Below are 5,768 nucleotides of genomic sequence, written 5' to 3'. Positions count from 1 at the left end.
ATAGCTCTCAAAGAATGTTGTCCTATAAATAAATAAGTAAAGATATTGCTGTCTCTTATACACATCTAGATGTGTATAAGAGACAGTATATATATATATATATATATAAGTATCCGATGTAGTTGGTTCCACGCATGTCTCACAGAAATATATAATATTAACATATATTTAGTTAAGATAGTGCGACATCTGGTTGGGAAAATACACCACAGCATAACAAACTAATAGTCATAGCAAAAACAATAATAATTATGAAAAATTAATAATGATGATAATGACGACTAAGACGATGATGGCGACGGTTACTTAATAGCGATAGCTGACTTCAAGTGCATTTACTATTATTCAGCTAGGAACACACCTTGAGGAAAAGGTAGAAATCAACAGCAAATGAACACTATAAGCATAGTAACCTGTAGTCAACTGTAAGCACCTATTCATGAAATACAATAGATGATGAATTCAACGTTACAGAAAACTCAAAAGATAAAATAAAGTAATTCATAGCAACACAAAAGCACACATACTCTATTATGTATTTCATAGTGTAACGCATTGAATTTAAACTTCAAGGGGTTAGTCTGAAGCGGTCCACTTGACTGCTCTTGACAACGTGCACTAAAGCGTGGAACAACAAGTATTCAAAATGGAGTTTTAAAAAATCAACAAAATATTCATCGAATCTCAATTAAAAAAAAAATATTATATTAGTTATTTCTTAACCAATATTTTGTTTATTATAGAAATACATCCAGTAGATGCGACTTATTCACTACTATTATATGCCTTTGGAGAATAACTTTATTCTTTAGGCAATCGTTACTGAACAAAATACATGGACTGATCCTTCTTATTTTGTGCAAATGCACGGATCGCGCAAAGGCTTCAGTTGATTTAATCAGACTCAGCAATTGTACTAAAGCACGAATGATATAAAAGCTTTGAAAGCATTTTTTAAGTGTTTGAAATAACAAACCCTTAAAAATAACAACGATCTGGCATTTGCTAACATAAGATTTAAATATTTATTGTTTAAAAAACAATAAATTATAATAATTTATAATAATTTTATAATAGGTCTAATGCATTGAACCGTGGGATGTTAAAATTTTGAGCAGCAATAATGGATTAATAGAGCCTCATGTGTATTCTGGTAGGATGGGGTGGATGTCTACTTTGTTGTTTGTATGTTTATGTGTAGGGCTTACAATACCTTCTCAAGCCTTCTTTCGCTGTACGTCCACTGTCTTTAGTATTTGTTTTTTTATGGGAATACAGATTTAATTGGATTAAAAAAGCCTCATATAGCTTAAAATATATACATGTGGAAAAAATACTTTAATATTTTGAACATTTGAAAACATGTTAACAGTATCACAGGATGTTTTCATTTGAGAACAGTCAAAGAAGGATTAACAACACTTCACAAATCACAATGTGATACAAGTCAGGCAGACAATTTAACGAAATAATATCTGCAAATTGCAACAGCCAATAAAAAATGTATCGTTTAGAATGCTTACATTATTACTATATTTTATATATATAGTACGGATATACAAAACACATTCTGTCCAATGTCATTAATATAGGCCTATATTTTTCTGACATGTCGTAGTAAGGACAATTAAGATGATTGATTGTGCAATTCTTTATTATAATAAATTATTACTCTACTAATAAGCAGCTGTCCTAAGTCTCCCGGAACTCGCGGGAATCTCCCGGAAATCAGGACAGCCTCCCGGCCCGCATTCCGCAAGAAGCAAGGATCTCCGGAAATTAACCCATCTCCGCAAATTCATAATATTTGCATGATTTAACTGTTTATTATCGATTTTCTCATGGAAGTCATTACCGATGGGTATCATTATGTGCAGCAAAATAAAATTAAATGTGCTAAAAAAAAAATTAACCAGATTAGTGGCAGATTCAAAGGAATTTAAGGGAAGGGGAAGCCGACCAGGGGTGGCGCCTGGATTTCCCCGACGGGGAAGGGGTGTGGCCCATGCCCCCAACGAGGGCGAAGATTTCCCCGACGAGAACAAAGTGGGAGTGGTCGAGCGTTTGAAAGTCGTCCAGGGAGCTAAGCCCCAGAAAGAGGAAAAACAAAAATTAGCGGCTTAAAGGCTTATTTAATCGATTTTAGAGTCTACTAATATGTACAAAATGCATATAGGCCTAGAGGTAATTATTTTTTCTCCCCCATGAATTACGATTTTTCTTCTCGACAGGGGGTGGGGGCTGGTTCCCGCTGGTGCCATCCCTGAAGCCGACCCGAATCCCCCTAAATATTTCAAAATTAGGGTAGAAAATGGGGTAGAAATTAAAATTATATTCGAAGTTAAGTGAGTGAGAATGCAATTTCCGGACATCTATGGTGCCATAATCATACATTATCTTATCTCAGCTCCTACTACGGTGGCAATGAAAAAAGAAAAAAGAAAGAAAAAAAAGAAAGAAAAAGAAAAAAATGATAGCCCAGAACGCCTCAAATGTTATTTTCGGGCGTCTAGGACCCCTTAGGACATTGTTGTCTCGATCGGCTCAAATTTCGCCCCCCCCCCCCCCTCCTGCCACCCCCCCCCCCCCCCCCGCCCCTCTCTCTCTCTCTCTCTCTATTTTCTTTAAGGCAAAGTCCTCACTGCAAGAAATAAATATTTAATACTATCATTCAGCCAAAACCAATACTAACACTATTATTTTGTCCACGCTAATGTCGTGATAATAATTGAGCACTCACCAGCATACAGTGAATCATGTTTCTTTGAAAGGAACAATTAATTGTTCGACGATACAGAAGAACTAAGAAAAATAAGAATTCAAAACAGTCCTAGGGGTAGTCTTGAAACCTCAAATATACTCAAAAACTGTCCAGGGATATCTTCGAAAATACAAAAGCATATTGATGTGTTAGTTTGCTGTTATTGCGCTGGCGACATTTCACAAGCAATACCGTGCATACAGTGATTTTGAAACCTGGATTTTGAGACAATTAATTTTGCAACATCCCAATGTTTTTCTCTTTTTTTTTAATTATTACTCTTTTCAGTTAGTTATTTGCAATGTGTTGACAGGCAAGAGCATTGTCGTATTCACTGAGTCCGCCAGCCCCAGTGTAGGTTTACGGGTTACCTCGAGAAATATTAATTCAGAAGAAAATATGATCTTGATTTTTGTTTAATTTTTGTATTTAATCTTTTATATATATATATATATATATATATATATATATATATATATATATATAATATACATACATACACTGTGAAATTATATTTAAACCATCGAAGTAAGGTAAATACAGTGTTAAAGGACATGCTAATAAATGAAATATAGCTCTCAAAGAATGTTGTCCTATAAATAAATAAGTAAAGATATTGTGTAATAAAATGTTTCTGATGGGATTCAAGCCTGCGACCTCTCGCTGTCAAGGCGAGCAACATAACCATTAGACCACAGATGCTTCATGGTCGAACAGATTCAAATAACCCCCAGATACACTCCATTACACAATTTTAGGTACGACTGGAAACAAATAGTTGCATATAATATAAATCACGATAGCCGTTAACACTGTTAAACTATATATAAATTATCAAAGAAAGGTAGATACAGTGTTAGAATAAAGGACATAATAATACATCATGTATACGCATAGCTCTCAACGAATGTTGTCCTATAAATAAATGAATAAAGCCGTACATATAAGCTGTTCTGTTTATGATCTGTATAATTGTCCAAAAACTAAGGAAATTATAGCATATTTCACGTAATAGGCATAATTCGATATTACCGGTGTTACCAAATATGGATATGAAAGTATATGAACTTATTATAAACAGACCAACTTATATTATTTCACGAAATATAATAATGAAATTCGTTTGTTTTTACAAGTGCTCTACATTTGCTCTCTAAAATGGCTCTTGATAAAACTGTTTGGAGAAATTCTTCTGCCATAAACTGTTTTATTTTACTTTGATTGGATTTTTTAAATAATTTATGAGAGCGACAACAGCTTTTACATTAACAGGAGCTACGGTGAGAATCTAGAGAGTGACTTGCATGGAGTTTTTGTTTTACTTTTGTGAAAGAGGAAATAGGCTTCGTCAATGTTAATTGGAATATGTTCAACATCAACATACCGATTTAAGTGAAGCTAAAACTTTTAATGCATATATAATTTAGAGTATATGTTGTATATATTTCAATACTAGACATATTTGATTGTGTCTGGAAAGTCCCATCAAGTAAACTGCCATCAGTTGACCATGTGACTATTACGATCAAAGCTTTTATTAAAAAGGAAAATACCTAATTGTCTCTACTTTTTAAATTCTATCATTCTGATAGAAACTCATAAACATCTAAGTTAATTTGATGCTCAATGCGCTTTGACAGTCGCATTATGGACTTCTCGATCTCTCCACTTGACGAGACATGAGAATATCTTGTCCCTTTCGTTCGTAACTATGTGGATGGCGCATCGGTTGTGCCTTGGACTCTCAACCTTGAGGTTGGGCGTTCGAAACACTCTCTGTGCAAGTCGCTTGTGTCCTTTGGCAAGGCACTTTATAAAAAAAATAACTGATACTAATACAACCTAATTAACACATCTTAGTTATGCTAAAATATTTAATCAAATTGTATTAGGACGTATTTAAGTTTAACAAACAGATACTAATACAGTACAAACTAATTAACACATCTTATTTATATGCTTAAATATTTAATCAAACTTTATTAGGTTGTATTTATTTAAGTATAAAAAATAACAGATACTAATAGAGTACAACTTAATTAACACATCTTATTAGGTTGTATTAATTCAAGCATTAGTTATGCTTAAATTGAGGGTCGTGATAACAATTGAGCAACATGCAGTGACCCATGTTCCTTTGAAAGGAACTATTAGTCAACGTTAGAAGAACTAAGAAAAATGAAAGAGTTCAAAAATCGTAGGGGTAGTCTTGAAATCTGCAATATACACAAACACTGTCCAGGGATATCCTTGAAAATACAAAAGCATGTAATATTGATGTGTCATTGTGCTGTTATTGCGGTGGCGACATTTCACAACCAATACCTTTAAAAACAGACATAATGAATCCTGGATTTTGAAACGAATCACAATCACTTTGCAAAAATGTTTTATTATTATTATCATTGTTCGCGAGACAAAGTAAAGGAACTCAGCTTTTAAGGCTCAAAATTCACAATTTATTTTCACTCAATTTCACAGGTTACAATTCACAATTTGTTGATACTTCATGTAATTATTCACTAAATTCCCTGGTATCGCTATTCACTTAATATTCAACTTTGTGTTGACTCCTCAAATTCTCAATTCTAACTTTACTTGTTAATTCACATTAATTCACAATAATTCTCACTTAATTCTTGGTTAATTTCGAGTTAGTTCTCGAGTTAATTCTCGTTAGTTCTCATTCATTTGGTCACTGGTTCACATTTTGTTACACACTTGTTACCGCCCATTTTTTAATATTAACCTATCACAGTGACACTTTTCTCATCAGTGGTATTTAAAATTCTCAGTATTTGATAATTAATTGACTATTTTTTGGGTTCAACTACCTTTCTTTAACTCCTAGTCATTACCTAATATTCAACTTTGTGTTGACTCCTCAAATTCTCAATTCTAACTTTACTTGTTAATTCACATTAATTCACAATAATCCTCACTTAATTCTTGGTTTAATTCCTGGTTAATTTCGAGTTAGTTCTCGAGTTAATTCTCGTTAGTTCTC

The sequence above is a fragment of the Anneissia japonica genome, unplaced genomic scaffold (genome assembly GCF_011630105.1).
Source record: "Anneissia japonica isolate Jap-2015-1 unplaced genomic scaffold, ASM1163010v1 scaffold287598_len761594_cov195, whole genome shotgun sequence".
In the NCBI taxonomy this organism is placed as follows: Eukaryota; Metazoa; Echinodermata; class Crinoidea; order Comatulida; family Comatulidae; genus Anneissia; species Anneissia japonica.
Note: the sequence above shows the minus strand (reverse complement) of the source record.